The sequence below is a fragment of the Numida meleagris genome, chromosome 4, assembly GCF_002078875.1.
Source record: "Numida meleagris isolate 19003 breed g44 Domestic line chromosome 4, NumMel1.0, whole genome shotgun sequence".
NCBI lineage: Eukaryota > Metazoa > Chordata > Aves > Galliformes > Numididae > Numida > Numida meleagris.
Window position 1 is genome coordinate 56102172 of NC_034412.1, and position 17645 is coordinate 56119816.

A 17645-nucleotide genomic window follows, 5' to 3' on the forward strand; every position below is an offset into this window, starting at 1 on the left:
GAGCAATGCCTCAAGAAATGAAACGTATTAACTACTTATTTTAGACTATTTCACTACATTTAAATATAGCTGGATTTCCTTTTCTAGGAGATTCATGTTCAGTCTAGGAGTTGCACAACTTTCCATCGGGCCTGCAGTTAAACCTACCTCTCTAATTGCCCTTGCCCTTTATCTTAAAAGAGCTTCGTTAGCTCTACAGTTTTGTTCCGCAGTCTGCTCAACGTGACACCACATCCAATGCACGATGACAGTGGTAAAGTTTGTGTAACAGCAGTGAACAAATCTGCATTTTGTTAGGTGAAAATTCTGTTTTTGTTTTTTCAGAAAATACTGCCTTCTCTGCAGACGCAAGAAACTGAAGAAAGCATTTCCATTTACTAGTCCAAGTAAACAGACACTTCCTTTAACAGTCCCCAGATGTATATTATTTCCCTTAACTAAAAACGTGTAGAAGAGTACACGCATGCTCCACCTCGCATATCAGAACAATCAGTCTGGGTTCTCAGTCGGCATTTCTCTGATCAAACAATACTCTGACATAATCCAATTGTTCAGACAGCTCCCAGCACAAAGCCTTTTACAAGATTTCTCCTTCTCTCGCACCCTGCAATAAAACCTCATGTTCTGCACTTGTTTATCTTTGGCTTTGCCCATAGTCATTTCTACGGAAGTTGATGCTAATACCAATCAAAAGAGATGCTGGGGGGGAGGCAGTGGAAATTACCAAGTTTAGACTGCTCCCCATCTAAACAGACCAGTTTTGATGCATTAAATACAAGCAGAAATTTTTGAAAGGCCTAGAGAACTGCAGTTATTGGGTGTATTATTCCAAACCTCAAAAGAAGTTCCATGCTACAAGTACGCCAGCACATGTTCCAACTGTTGTTTTTCTAAGCAAAAAACAGACCTTGTAAGTATTTCAAGTATCGAGACACTAGACTCAACTGCAACGTCCAGCACTGCGCTTTTATCATTTCTTCCTAGAGGTGATAAAGTTTTACAATATCAAAGTTGAGTGCTGCCCACGCACTCCCAAGCTTCCTTCAGAAGCCCTCATCTCTGCGTACAGATGTGCGCTTCTGTTTTCCAAAACAGACTTAAAATCCTATCTATTCTTTCATCCTCTCATTTTGGAGAGGCTGTCAGCTCCTTTTGTTTTCCCTGCTAAGTAGGAAAAACAGCATCAACGGATTTCTTTTTTTACCAATCTAGAATCAAGAGGTGTACATTTCTACAGGACGTGTATTTTACGAGCAGGACAACAGCTTTGCTTTTGTATGAAACAGCACTTTTAGTACTGTTCTACCATCTGACACATGGACTTACAGGTATCTCAACTAGACAAAAGCTGACCCACAGGACTCTCACGTATGTATGCTGAAAAAAGCTGGGAAATATTTCAGCAATTCTGTATTTTGACTGCAAACTGCCAAATGCTGAAATGTGGACTTCACTTTGCAAGGCCAGATCCCCTGCAGGTATCACTCAGTTCTTCTCCATCTCTCCTGAGCAAATCGTACGCATGCAGAACCGCCAACAGCGCAGAGCCCACCATGGATACACGCTGTTGATACTCCACCTTGTTTCCCCTGATATGAGTATCTTCGGAGTTGAGACACGCCTCCACACAGCCTCACATAGCTGCAATCAAGTGCCTAAATTCCTCCTGCAGTTTCCCTCCAAACAGAGGTTCTGACACAAAAATTGAACAGGAATTTTAACATCTTCCTCATTTCACGTCAAGCCAGGCAGAAAGGAGGATGAAATACACATTTCACCTATCTCACTCATCACCCATGCTGCTGAGATAGAAATCCAGTGCTCAACAAACCAAGTCCTCAAAAACTACATCAACTAAAACATCAATCTCATGGTCTTACTTCACTACCAAAGTCAGTACGTAACATCCAAACTAACGTAAGCCTAAAGTCACAGCAACTCTAAACTTATTCCAACACAAGTGCCTGCCGCATGTGGGTAACTTCATATGAAAATTCTTCATGTAAATAAAAACACAGAAACCAGTATCTCACATCCAAGTACAGCGCTGCTGAAATCTGATGAGGCTGTACAACTTCACTGCCAAGAAATTTTGATCCTGCTTGATGCAGTGCAATGAAAGACCCATAGGATCAGAGCGAAGCCTTTTTGTTATGCTAGTGGCTTTGGTACATTTCAAGCGTCTCTTACCTGTCTTTCTTCACGCACCTCTAACACTTGCAATATTCTAACTCCCCACCCACAAGCCGCTACCTCTAAGGTGCGGTGCTCTACGGTGGACTCAACTATCAACAGCAGAGATCAAAAGAGATACTTGAAATTTTGTTTATGAACAATGGTAGAAAACAGCTCAACGAGCACAACCTTATTGAAGTCCTTAGTGCTGAATATCAAAAGACTTATTTACACGCCTAATCATGACATGGCTGCCATGAGTAGCTCTGCTCATTAGTCTACAGAGCATCTCTGGCACTTATCACTGTTTCAAAGATTTTCCCCTCAATCACAGCTGTCTCATAAGGACAACCCAGAGGAATTTAAAAAGACTTGTAACTAGTCATTTTCTCAGTCCTACATCATGTTACACACCTATGAGATTTTAAGATTCCAAGGGTCCAAGAAGTGCATTTTGCATTCCACTGCCCTTCTCTCTAAGGACACCCTTAGAGTGTGTACTCTGAGTCTAAGTACTCGGTATTTACTGCTTTCCAGCATTTTGAAAGAAATTAACACAGAACAAGCATTTAAAACCCCGTTCTCCACATAAATTAGAAAAACCAACTTCACGCTACCGTAACATGTGCTATCCAAAAGCTGATGCAGAGAGATAGAAGGCAGCTAGCAGTTGCTTTAGTCTGCATGCATTTGGGCACACACAGCCATTAACCCAGTCAAAACACTAAAAAGCATGACGCTGTGCTCAGGCCAAACATCAGCAACATCGTCTTGGAAGAAACACGCATTCCTAGATGTTTTTTTAGACGGCACTTACAGTATGAAACATCACAATATTCCTCTATCTTGAAGCCTTACACGTAGACATGCTCAAAATAGTATTAAACATTTTATACAAAGAAACATTTCAAGTAGAAGAGTGAAATCCAGTTTCACTGTCTAGCAGTCAGAGTGCTAGCAACAGACTTGGAAAGCTGTGAACGAGCAAGCTGCAGTCATTAACATAATAGGATGAAACGTTTTTAAGCTTCAGTATTCAAGCTTCATAAATAACATCATCTGAAACCTGTTTTGGATGATCCCAACTAGCCCAGACAAGTATTTCAAGAGGCTTCAAAACACCTTGTCTGACAAAATATTCTCTTTGGAGGCATTTTACTTCTCCTTGGGGGTGGAAGGTGGCCCCTATTTTCTAGAGCCTTACAATTTAAAAGCCAACTTGCTTCACAACTGCTGACAGATCACTCCTACGCTTTTTGTCTCCTGTAAGGCACGGATTCCTGATTTGGTATTTGCTAAATTTTTACCTTGGCAGTTGGGCCTTTGGTGTTTGACATGCAGAGGTTGCCAATGGCTCCTCAGACAACAAGGAGTACGAAGCCCCTCTGAAGGACACAGCACACAAAGAACAGCCAGCTGCTACTGCCATGTAGCAAACCTCAGCACCTGAAACTGACCTGAACCGAGAGGCTATTTTTATTATTTCTTAGTTAGTTACCAAAGGACTAACTGCCCATTTCCAAGAGCTGCAAAAATTGATTTCTCACGGCTGTAAAATTTTTGGAGGGCAGTATGATGCTTTTAGAGATAATGTGAAATTTAACACAGATTTTCAAGTCCACGAGGTATTGCAAAGCCACCTTCAGACTGAAACTGCAATCATTATCAGCTCTGTCAATAAAATTTCGTCCCACTTTGAGAAGTAAGCAGCAAGGAGATTTCACATTCTTTAAGCTCTCAGCTAAGATGACGCTCTTCAATGAATGGTTTTAGCCCCGATTCACATAAGGAACAGACAGCAAAACAGCAGAGCTTGACGCACGGCTGCACCAGCTTCCTCCTGCACTCTAGCAATTCAGATCCAAGTTAATCTCAGCTTTCGCTACAGAACAGTTTTAGCTCTCACACCTCCAACAGCGGCAAGCTAATTATTTCTATCCCTGTCCTTCACCTTGCTATGACCACAGACTGTTTTTTTTTTTTTTTCTTTTTTACAGCCACTGACATTTACTCACTCAGAGATGGACCTAGAGCACTTCCCTCCTGCAAGCCCAACAAGAAAGGCTGGCCAGGCAGGAAGGGGGCACATACAGCTCGTGTGAAGGCAAACGCTTTCACCAAGGCGACGAGCTTACACAATTCTGCAGTCCGGGATCAGGAGCCCTGCCAGGATCTTCACGTGCCCATGCTTTTATCAAAAACGGCTCCTTAGTATTTTTAGCTGTTGAACAGTTCCACTGAGCATCTGTTGATCACTTCCCACGGCCTTGGGAATTACTGTGAAATCATTCAAAGTTACTGCACAGGAAAAAATAAACATATCCACACACATACACACACGTCCTTCATACAACTTTAGCAAGTATCCCTTTAAAATTAGAAATACTTTCTACCACTCACTTATGAATATGCCCTACAAATCTGTTTTATGCAGACTAGCACCTTTAATACTATCACCTTGCAACTGACATGAGTAAGAGGAATAGAAACAATACTCTGAATGCAATAACAAAGACCAACTTTGATTAATGATTAGTGAAGTTTTATTTGCACGTTACTGCTAGGTATTTTTGACATGTTTTACATCTTATGCATTCAGTGGTCAAAGGATTCAAAAGGGAAAAAGGTGAATGAATAAAATGCAGTGATACACAACCGAAATCTGGCAAAACCCAGCCATCTATTTGTGGCATCCAAAAATCTACCACGCAAACTAACAATCCAAGAGCTCTGCTGTTACGATTCAGAATTCCATCCTGTTTTCAACTTCAATGGGCAATCCAAGCCTTTACGTCCACCTTTCAGTCAAGTACATGAAGAAATACCTTGGAGTTTTATCAATACAAACACATTATTCCAAACGTACTCCGCGATGCCCATATGCTGTCCACACAGTGCATTTTTTGTGTGTCTTAGTCGCAAGTCAGCTTAGTGAAAGCTTAGAAATTCAGATCCTCACGTGGCCCGTGGCAAAACAGTAACTGCACACCTCCTGCCCCTTACCCTGCTGCCTTTCAGCCCTCAGAACATGGCTTACACTTTCAATGTACATTAACCCATCTCAATTGAAAGGCAGCTTACTAAAAAAAGCTACACTGGTCTGAAATCCTAAGGCAACGCAATCTACTTCACGTACACCCCAAAATGAAATCGTGGCTATGGATTTTGACTTGATCAAACTAAACATTAAGGCAAAAAAATTGCACCATTTTACCTTTTCAGCTAAGGCCGCATGTTCTCAGGTGTAATTACTGCTTAGGTCTGAAGCCATTTGAAAATAAAATACTCTTACGCCATTAATACTGTATCATACTAAAAATGCTCCAATTAAAACTTGAGAACAAGCATTTGACAGTGCTTGTCATTTTTGTGGGGTCAAAATAAATCACCATCACTTAACATGGATGACACAGCTCTGAGGTGAAAGTGATGACCTACTGGGTATTTACAAGAGATACCATTTTTTGAGACAAAAATCAAAGTGCTGGTTACCAAAAGGGAAAGTATACACTGATGCCAAGAGAACCAGACTATCTTGACTACTTGACTTCCATCTCAAGGCTTTTGTATTTTTCTTCTTATCTATTTTGAACCAGAAGCACGTCATCGTATGATCCTTCCTTAGCCTACCCCAGTACTACAGCAGCATTGCCAGCGTACACAAAGCCTTAGAGCAGCGTTTCTTTCCTGCAAAGTGAGGACTGCTTCCCTTAATCTGGGAAGAATGATTAGATCTGCTGTCTTTCTAACATGCCATGACCCTCCCGAAATCAAAACACCTTGTTCAGCAGAAATCTGAAGTCTAGCAGCTGGAACATCTCTTCATTGTGTTATTTTATTCCACCAACAGTACACTCCAGTCCTCTCGCCGCTGCTGCTATAGAAGCAGGGGGAGGGAGCGACGAGATTAACAGCCCGTGCTGCTGAAATGGCATAACACTGTCCTCATGACTGGCACCAACAGAGTTTCTGCTGCAGGGACACCTGCATTATTACTGCAGTGTTTCTGATGACGAGACAGGTGCTGATGTATTCGCAGAATTCCCTCCCCTCCTCCGTAGCTGATGCTCAAACAACAACAAAAAGAGAGAGATGCAGACTGAAACGTATAGCTACAAGAAGGTTGTTACTGTGGAGCTACCAGGAAAAAGAGACCTTTGGTTTAATATTTTCTTTTCCATTTCAGTTCTTTCCAAACATTTGGCATACTTCCACATTAAGCAAATTTACGTGTTAACTGCTGTTCAGCAGCAAATCTTCGTGCAAGAAAAATGTCATGCCAACAGAAAAACACCCCACCTCAACTCATCATCTTACTAAATTCACTGCTCCAGTTTCACATTATTTGGGGATGGGGGGAGGGGAAAGGCCGCAAGGACTACAAGTTAAGTCTTTGGCACGATGTCACAGCATTAGAAAACATCTGCAAAAAAATTCCTCTACAACTGCCTGCCACCATGCTTCTGGAAGCCTGGCTTCAAACAAAGCTCACCCAGACACAGTACTAAGTTGATGAGTTTCTTCTCCAATCATTTGAACATAGGTATACACATCCACTCCCCCTCCTGCCCCCCCCCCCCCCCCCCCCCCCCCCCCCGCAAAAGCTGAACATAAGCATTTAATATCAACCACCTCTGCTGGCCTGGGCTTGCGAAGAACTCACCAAGCAAAACTTCCTTGACAGTATAAGAGCAAAACTCACTTAACAGACTGCTCACATCTACAGACCAAACCAGAAACACTGCAGTCTGCAGCAGAGGCACTGACAAAAATATATTTTCAGCAAAGGCTGTTCCCATACCGTTGCAAAACCACCACGGAAACAGTTTTCTGCAAAATATCCCTGTCAACAGAGAAATACTACAACAGAGAGCTTGACCTGAGTCAGTTTTCGTGGCCCAAAGCAAGTAACCTGTCACATCTTCCCAAGCCATAAATTATCAGTCAGAAACAAAGAAGAGATGTGCGTAACCACAAAGTGAGGAGATAAACAACTGAGTCTCCAGTAGCGATCCCCTCCCCTTGTTGCTCCAATGCCATGGTTCGACAACAGCAGCCCTTTAAGACTCTCTCTCGAGTATCTGATGTAAGCACCTCTTAAGCTACTTAACCAGTTACTTACAGGGCCGCACAACCCCAAGCCTACCCATCACAGCTGTAAAAAGCTCAGAGGACACGTTACGCTGCCTCTGACCACCCAGCCACTTCTGCAGGCAGGCTGTGTCGCAGGCAGTGTAAAAGAAGCCTTCTGCAGTACATAAACGGCCTGCTGGAGCTCTATGTGCCAAAGGACAGCTCAAGGTCTCCACCTCCACAGATCAGCCTGCGCTTCCAGCACGTCCTCACCACCGTGGACTCAGACTGACCCACAATCCTGACACAGCGAGCTGTGATCTATCAGTCAGACAAACAAGTGCAGAGAACATAAGGAGCACAGAAAAACTTAGCCGCATGAAAGACCCTTCAGTTTTGCCATTCATTACATAAAAATTGCCAAATACATTAAGGACGGCTCTGCTCCGAAGAGATTTTGGACGTCTACCTGAAGAGCACCTCAATCCACAGCGACACATCTCCAAACAACATGTGGACTGACAAATGCCTAGGCAGTTCTGCCGTGTGCTGCTACGTCCTATTCCTTGCCACCCAGCTTTCAAGACACTGATTATTTCCTTAAACCTTGCTTAGGAACGGTGAGCTCACAAGAAACAGAAAATCCCGTGGGAAAGGCTGGTCATTTCTTCTCCACCGGACTCACCTTTTGCCTTAACTGTATACTACAAGGCTAAATTTAATGGATGCCTTCTCAACACAAGCATTCCCAACCCCACAACAAATCTCCCTGCTATGCAGATCACGCAACCACTCATTTATAATCTTCACGCATCTTCTTTTAAAATGACACCTGAGGAAGAGGTGAAAACAAAAATTGTGAGCTATTAGAAGCACAAATGCACTGATTCAGTTCTGTTACCTCTGTTAGAGCCAAGCTTGAAATCCCACTCGCCATTTATTACTGTTATCACTGGTTAACTTCAGGGGGCTCCTCTGCGTGTTCATCGCCTGCAGAGTCTTCAAGGAGAAGCATCCTGAGCTTTCTTCTCACAGCTCGATAAACAGCCATTTCTCTGTCACTCTCCCAGGCTTTGTTAGAACAGATCAAGACCTTTAACTAATCCTCTGAGAAGGGAGTTTAGAGCAGCTTACCACAACTAAAGGTGGCCCAGCTTCTCCCAAGTGCTTTTACTGGCCCAACACACTCCACTGCAGTTTCAGTTCAGAACTGCGTACACCCATTCATTTCCAGCTGAAGAAGTTGTTTTCCTAAGGATTTTAGATCAGCACTGCTGAACAATGGAAGCACAATATCTTAACTTTTACATGGACAAAGCCAGCAGAAACAAAGCTGTATGCAGAAACAGCGGAGTGGGGCCTCGCCTTCACCCAGATTTCCTAACAGCATACTTTAAATCCATAATACAAGAGCACTTCACTCGGGTTTGAACACATGCTTATTTCTTGCAATGAGGACAGGCCTCAGATGACCCAAGACAGCTTCTCTGCAGTCTATGCCAAGGAAGCTGCTGAACTTAGCAAATTATTCAGATTCAGAGGAGAAAGAGGACAGGCCTTTATTCATGCCAATCAGAGGCAAGACCACTCTCAATACACACAATGTGCAACAATATAATCTTATGCCCATTCAAAACAGTTTCCAGAAAGCAAGCCTCCACTAACACATCTACCTGGTGAGTTTTCACTGACAGCATACCGCATTCACAAGGTTCAGAAGAGAAGAGCACTGACTTCCCCAGCCTTTGTGATGAAATGCTTCACATTTGCTGTGCTAATTCTGCCAGAAAGCGTTTCTCAGTCGGCACGACTTTCAACAATTAGCCTCGTCAGCTTGGCTTCTCTCCTCCCTGCGTTCAAGAGCAACTACACGGGTGCTGTGAGATTCCCTCCAGGAGCTACTCCTTCTGTTCCTTAACTGTTGTCAAGTGACTTGTTTCCCAAATATTTCTTGGTTCCGATCGTAATGCAAAACAGACGGCAGGTCACAAGATCACTTATGCCACAATACCTCCAAACATAAGACAGACAACTCCGTGGTGTGGGCCACAACGTATACTGCAGAAAGACCTTCATTCCCTGAAATTTCTGATGTGCAGATAAGCCATTAAGGCAACAGCATTTTGCCTCAACAAAACTAGAAGGCAAGTGACCTGTACTTGCCCACATATTTTCCTCTCCACACACAGATACTGAGACAAAGATTGATCATATCACAGAACAAGAGAAATTACAGGAGCAGAAGTAAAGGATTAAATAGCTCTTATCGTGTCACAGCAAGTTACAGTTACAGTCAGGACTAAACCTCAGAACTCCTGATGCCTAATGTACTGCCCTACCAAATGCTACATCCCTATAAAACTCTCTCCCAGCACTAAACATCCCATGCAGCAGCTCTGCATTGTGCTACGAGATTCTCGGCCTGCTGCAGAAATACACGGCTGAGGCTGAGCACATCCACACACCCAGGTTCCCCGCTGCAGCAATGACAGACAGACGCCATGCGTTCCTCTCACAGGAAAAGGAACCTGCAATGCTATGGTTTTGGGAAAGCACAGATCGATCAGAGTGCATACTCCAACAACTGCACATCAGGCACTGGGCCCACAGACACTACAAGGTCAGAGAAGTTGATTCTATCCCTCGCTGTGGCTACTGAGCATACAACACAGCGAACAAGTGAACTGAACTGTGTAAGACCCGTTGTTTCTGTTTCAGAAACAGTTTTAAACTGCTGACGCGTGTTCTTAAACAAATTTGGCAAGAAATCATTGCCATCCAGGAGCACTTTTCATCAGCTATTCTTCAGAATAGCACTCTGCAAAGATAAAACAGTAGAAGGGAACAAGGATACGTGGAAGAGGCACAGGACAAGCGCATAAACAGCTCTTCTGTCTCAGTCAAACTCAGAATTCCCTCTGGCATGAATGAGACTCATGCGTGCATGTGCTTACCCACAGCAATACAATACCAACTTGTGTGCACGGATCTAAAAAAGAGTACGGGAACACTAGAACAATTTTCTTCAAGCAAAGCCTAGCTTAGCCACAGCTTTTCTTCAGCTTGATCAAAGTGCTTAAAGCACCAGTTTATCCTATGGTGCTCTGCACAAGTACGAGACACCTATGAAACTTCTTACGGTCTTAGGATGTAGCAATATGCTGTCCCTTGAAGTAGAAACAAGAACAAACTGCATACATGCCCCACAATTCATGTTCCTTCATGATAGATGGTAGTCTCTTAAATCAAAGCCACATTACTCTAAATTAGTAATAGACAAGACGTGGTAACTAATGCATACCTAGAAATAAGAAAAAGCACACAAAAAGAAAGATACCCACTAGAAGGACAACTCTTTCAAACATCTCTATTCATAAAAAGATTAGGACATAACCAATTTCATTTCCAACATCTCAATGTTAAAGTACGAATGCTATTCCATTCGCATCTGCAGGCTCAGGTACCATTTTCTTCCACCAACTTCCAAGCTAGAGAACAGACAAGAGAGAAGCCAGGCTGCTATTGCTTAAACTGCACCATCAGAGCAATGCTGAAAGAGAATGGTTCTACAGAATGGTTCCTTAAGAAACAGGCTTTATTTCAGTTGAGATCAGTGAAAAGGGTTCATCCCAACCAGTTTAAATCATGTATAAACAAACTATGCCATTTTTTTCCCCGCACAGATGACAATAACAAACTTGCTGGCATGCGCTGCCTGAAAAAATTGTGTGGTCTGCATCCTATTTAATACATCATCATCAGGGATAGGAAACTAGACAGCAGAGTTCCTTCAAAGACATCTATTTTTCTGCCTGTAATTAACCTGCTGAAGTCTCTATTCTGTATCCCATATCATGAAGGACAGCCACATCAAGCTATCACATAAAGAATTTTAAGAAAATAACCAAAAATATTTTGGGAAGATAGGACTCAAGACGTCAAGAGCTTTGACATTACTTCAGCTTGCTCCAGTTTTGTTAGTTGATATTCATTTTTGTCTTTATTATAAATAGAGGAAAAGCAGCACAGTTGTCCTGAAACAACTGACTACAATGGCAGACAAACGGAGGCCAAAAAACTCCAAAATGATCAAATCTAATGCTAATTTCCTTTACTTCCCAGTGGTAAAAAAAAAAAAAAATGCCACTTTTTGGCACTTACAGTTAAGCCTTTTGCTCAGTAAGGGAGTTGGTAAGGCCTCGTTTGCCACTCTTCTCTTCCAGTGAGAAGTGAGGGGGTAAAGTTACAATAGGAAACCGCTGAGTTCAGTGTCTGATAAGAATTCCTACAGTTACCACCCAGGGAACTGAGCACGCAGAAAATCATTTGGAGTAACCTCAGCTCATTTGGTTAAAATGTTCTCTCACAGGCTTGATAGTTACTGATCTTTTCTCTCAATACAAGGCAGTGTTAAACACACCTAACAAACGAATGACAGCTTGGTTTGCTGTATTTAACACACTCAAGTGAAAGCCTCTCCACATTAAACAGATCTGAACGTTTTTTTTTTTTTGTTTGGTTGTTTTTTTTTTTTTTACATATGGTAATTTAATTGACCTGCAAAGGAGTACAAGAAAAGCGTAACTATTTGGCCAAATCCAAATATATAATTATCTTATTTCATGCTCATTTCATCATTTTCTTATATTTTTTATGAAAATATCACATTCTTCTCAAAAAGAGATAGTCTAAAAATTGGGGTTTAAGAGTGAAACAAAGACAGCAACGTTAAGGGGAGCCCTTTCTTCCCACCATTTCCTCCAGCGTCCCAGACAGAAAAGTCACATGTGAAATTCCCTCAAATCACTATTGCTGTTTTGATTTCTTCTCTTTTCGTTTCTGACCACAACTGTTCTGACTGCATCTTGAAGACATTTTAGCCTATTTTTTCTACATTAATATGAACACAGTTCCAACAACAGCCTCCCAGTAGCACATGCTGCATCATGAATCAAGTTTCTGCTCCTTTTCCACACTTCCAGCTGAATTCAGATCACAAATAGAACTGCCAGTACAAAGTTGCTTTTTAGATTACAAACTTGTCAACAGCTAGGGACAGGAACAACATCTTTCTTCTTAAAACAGCATTTCAGACGTTCAAGTCTGTCACCTAGTAACATGAATGTTGCTACTAAGCAAAGGAACAGAAGAAACTCTACAAGAACTGCGCAGCATGGGAGGTAGTAGCCATTAACTGATAAAAACCAGCATTTACACTAGTCACACTTCTCAAATGATTTTGATGCTGAGGCAGGGTAACAGGCTGTTTTGAGTGTGAGTTACAGCTTTGGTGCATGTGACTTCCTGTCAGCCAACAGAGCTAGCAAATTCCAGCAAAGCAAAGAACTGAAGAGATTTTATACGCGTGCAGGAAAAAAAGGTAAAAGTACCTTAGTCATGAGAAAAAGCTGTGTGTTTCTACAAAGGTTTAAAAACTGGACACAAAAAAAAAGGAAAAAAATTCACCCAAAACATCTCAGTTTTTGACCAGATGTCCCGTTTCAACTAAGTGACTAGCAAAAAACAGCTGGGTTGAAAAGAGATTTTTGCAGACCATCTGATTCCACCTGCTAGTCAAGTCGAGGCCTTCGGTGAAGTTCTCGATTAGCAACCTCCTCGCTGGCAGACACAGCCACTTAACAACACTGACCTTTTCAGCAGCAGCCGTCCAGGTACAAAGTTATTTACTGCCTTAAAGCTTCTCACGTAATAACTGTGTTTTCATATTACTGTACAAAGAACAAGCCGTCACTGAAAGAAGAGAAAACAATAAAACAGAGAAACAATCGCTTTCAGTTGCACCGTCAGGCTTGTGATCTCTTCCTACAAGTCAAGCAGAAACAGCTGAAAATTCAAAGAAAACACATTCACCAGCTTTTCTTTCTTGCTTGCCAGTGAAAACCCAGCTTCAGCCACTGAAAATTAGCACCTTGCCCCGCTAACCAGTCTTACCAAATTAATGGGATGGGGGAAAGCAACACAAGGCAAGATTTCCCACGGACAGCTGTTTTGAGCCTCAAACAATAGATGAATACTCAGAAGAGGCAGTATTTGGGAGAAAGCAGTTCCAAGGGAAAGGATTCCTACGTTTTGCTTGAAAGCACAAGACAACACTACAGAAAGAGCCCCGGGGAATCAGGTAGGCAGCTTCACTGTCGTTTGCACTCACCGCCATGAAGCTGCAAACACAAGGGCTAGCAGGGCCTAGGTGGTTGCCATCACTGCTGCTCTGTCAGACTGACACCATTCTGTCAGCTCCCTGGAAACAAGAGAAGGCAGCAGCACGAGGGGTTTTTCACTATACAACTTGCTGATCTACTATCTAACTACTTCTACAAGCACCTCAGCCAGCAAGCCGATGAAGACTCCAGGACCACTCTTTTCCAGCTGATTCAAGAGAGGGGCAATAAATGTACTTTTCCATTAGCATTTCCTAAAATGCGTGTGACTCTACTAACTAAACAAGGGCACGGTGCAAGTTCTAGCATCCTGCTGCACGAACCTCATTAAGGTTGTTCCCACACATCTGACCCTACAGCTCATTTGGGAGAATTAACGCCACCTGATTAAAAGATGGCTCATCAACTTCAGTCTGCTGTAACCAGGTTCAGCTTGACTTTGGGCTAATCCTCCTCCATGAAAAATACCTCAGATGAGCCATTTTCAGCTTCCTTCTGAACTCGCTGCCCTGGCACGAGTTCTCCTGAGAACAAGGTAGTCCCGTTCCCTGAAACAGCAACCAATCTGCTCCCCTTAAACTGTGAGTGAACTACAGCATGATCAACCAATTCCTGATTGACAAAAGGTGACTAACAAAACAAGGTCATACTGATTCTGCAGCGGAAGATGCATCCCAATACAAAGTTCAACCCTACCTCAGGGCATGACACAACAGCACAACTTCACTGCATTACAGCAGGCAGAAGTCCAGCTCTTCCAATACTTAATGCTGCGTAACTACATTCTTGGTGCCTTGCCATGATATTCCACTAAACTTATAAACCTACATGTGTGCACATGTGTGTGAGAGAGAATGGGACATCACAGCATTTAAGCAGAGGCCCTCTTGCTTATGTTAATTCAAGGATTTTTAAAGACTGAACCTTAGAAGTCCCACCACTTTGGATCCAGGCAGAACATAATCTTTCAACATTCATCACCTGTGGCTCAAGCTTTGTAATACTGCTTTAAAAAACAAAACAAGGCTACAGCAGTGTTACAACTTACTTGAAAACATGTTGAAGTAGTTGCTCAGACAGAAAATACATGAAAAACCGCACTGAATATCCAGGAAGTGCTGGAGTTACTAGGAGTCAATGTTGACTTCACATAGGAAAACATTTTAAAAGAAAGGGAAGGCATAAATGAAGTTAAACAGGCAAGATGACAGAAACTAAAAGAAATAGAACAAGAAAAATATTAACCTAAGAGCTGTAACAATTCCAGCTAATGCCCCAAACAACAGTGCTGAAAAATAAACTCCAATCTTAATTTTCAGACAGAAGACTGCAAGGTTTATAAATATTAAAAGCCTTGACCTGTTAGAAAATTGCACTGCAGAGCCCCCATGATCTCTGGATGTGCATGAGACATTATTCTCGTATTTAAGGGTTAACGACTTAACAGGTTGCCCAAGGAGGTTGTGGATGTCCCATCCCTGGAGGCATTCAAGGCCAGGCTGGACACAGCTCTGGGCAGCCTGGTCTAGTGGCTGGTGACCCTGCACACAGCAGGGGGGTTGAAACTAGGTGATCTTTGAGGTTCTTTTCAACACAGGCCATTCTATGATATGATTTTATGACTTGCTTTTCCTCCTATCACTACTCCATCAAGCACCTATGTACTCAAGCAGAGTTGTCTCCAGTTACACAAAGCTGGTCACTACTGAAGCGATGGCTCCACTATCTGCACTAGAGGTCAACTAGATGTAATGGGGATGATCCTTTCACACTACCCCACTGCTCACCAACATCACTACCGTATCAGCCACATGAAAAGCAACCAAAGTAAAATCTTCAGAGCTGGAAAAAAAAACAACAAAACAAACAAACAAAAAATCCCCTTCACCACTGCTCTAGTAAAGAGTCTTCTGCATTAAGGAAAGACTCCCCATATTACAGCAAGAAATTAAGTTTTTATCATAACCGTTTTGAGTTTCAAACCAATGAAGGTGACGAATATTTGCCTTATGCTAAAAAGTTAAAGGATTTTTTTGTTGCTCTAAATGCACTTATTAAGGACATTAATAATGAACTGTCAAGTGGGCTGGCACTGCACACCAGTCCATTTCTGTTAAATCAAGCACAGGAACTTTCAAACAACCTGAAGGTCAGAATATATGGCACCTTCCCTTGACAATTATTAAAATATCACAGGGAATATAAATTCACGCCTCCCCCTTCATAAGGTTCCAACGTGCTTTTCTGCACACTACAATGCAGACTGTATCCTCATCTCTCAGTAGGAAACGTATCTTCTTTTCTCTCAATAAAGAAAACGTTTCTGTTGAATAACTCAAAGTGACAAAAGAGCAACTCCTGGTTTATCCTTCTAATTGCATGCCACATTTAGGTCTCCTGTAGCAGTTATTCCTCCACTAGCACAAACAAGCAAAAACCTGAAATGTTATACCAACCAAAAAAAAAAACAAAACAAAAAAGCTTTGTCATCAGTTAAGTCACACGTTAACAGGGAGGTATTGCCAAGATACACATATAAGAAGAACCAAAGGAACAAAAACTTGTTCCTTTGGTTAACTTGTTTAAATGCCATGGCATTTAAATTTTATTCAGCTGCATTCCTTCACAGAACTTTCAATACCAAACATGTAACACAGCCAGGACACTGTTCATCTTCAGCAGAGAGCAGGAAAGGTCTGCAGTGAACGCAACCTTCTCTGAAGGTGGCATCAGTGCGGCAGCCAGGACACTAAATGACATCCTCTGGCCTAAAGACCATTTCTGCCTCCACCTGCATTAAACCCATGAAAAACTATTTTAGTTTTACCCTTGCACAGAAAGGAGTCTTAGCAAAAATCATTTCTAAGAGTCCTGCAACCGCAGCAATTAAACAAGCTAACAGAGACCAAGCTTTCACCTCATTTTGCTTCCTCCTTCCCCCACAAGTATAGCTTCCACACTAGGACAAGTTTGAGCATTTGAACTGAGAATTACCCGATTACTATCCACCCTTTTCAACTTCCAAATGATTTCTGCCACAGAAACACCCTCACTCGATGCGGTAAGGATCTTTAACATCGTTAGAGCCTCAGTCACCATGAAAACTCATCAAGCTACTGTGCTACAGAAATTCCTTTTTTTTTCTTGTCTATAACCAATCTAGAGGTGAGAAAATCCTTGAAGATTTTGTGAAAGGTAAGGATAGCTCCCTTCGAATCTAATCAAGTACAAACTCCATCTGATAAATGAGACCCAACTTAGATTCTGCTAAGCAACAGCGGTTCTCTCCACCTTCACACTGCAGTCTTTGAATGAGTATCAGTAACTGCTCCATGGGAGAAAAAAAGCCCTAAAAAGAAAAATAAAGCAAACAGCATAAACAAACTTTCAGAAGTTTCAACAGAAATAAGTTTGGGAATAACCAAGCTTAACTTCCAGACCTCTAAGAACTCTCAACAACCACATTTCATGCACTGATGCGCTAAGAAATTAAGAAATGGCCCCTATGGCATTACTGAGATTTGTGAACAGCCATGCAGTCACAGTTAACGCTCATCTGGAGTCACACAAGCTAAATAGTGACTTGATTCGTAAGGATGTTTTGCCTAAATACAGTTTGTCTCATTACAAGGAAATGAATGCACGATGCAATTACCAAAAGTCACCAAATCCATCTAAATCCGAGAAGCATGTGTTCGATTCACACATGTAAACCTAAACTACAACTATACTAACAAAATTAATTTGCTAACTGCCTTTCCAGAAAAAGAAAATGAAGAAACCCAAGTGTTTTATTAACTTGACGTACGATGGAGCTGCACATGACAATTAAGAGTTCAAAAGAAAAAGGAAAAAGCTTTCCAGATCCATTAAGGCAAATGAAATACCGACATGTTTGTCTGATGGCAGAGAGCCCAGTCCACTTTTGGTCTCACCACAGAAACCCAGGCACAAAGACAGATACTGGTACAAGTGCATCATCCAGGCATCGGTAACAATTTCTTAAGCACGCACCGAGCATTTGTGTTAACACTCTGGATATAATTGCGTTTAACTTCTGTGTGAACATTGAGACTGTTGACACCACACTAGGCGTTTCTACCGCCATAAAATTTTAGGCCAAAGAGCAACATACACGTGGACTTTCAGGATAAACCTACCCGACAAGCATCACCAAAAGCAGTGCTTTATTGAAATTTTGTCAGCTTCTCATGATAG

At 42.1% G+C, this 17645-nt stretch overlaps 1 protein-coding gene across 8 annotated transcripts in view; it reads right to left on the reverse strand.

The window, feature by feature from the left end:
• ANKRD17 (ankyrin repeat domain 17) overlaps positions 1–17645 on the reverse strand; it is an 80864-nt gene that overhangs the window by 45972 nt on the left and 17247 nt on the right. The window lies entirely within an intron of this gene.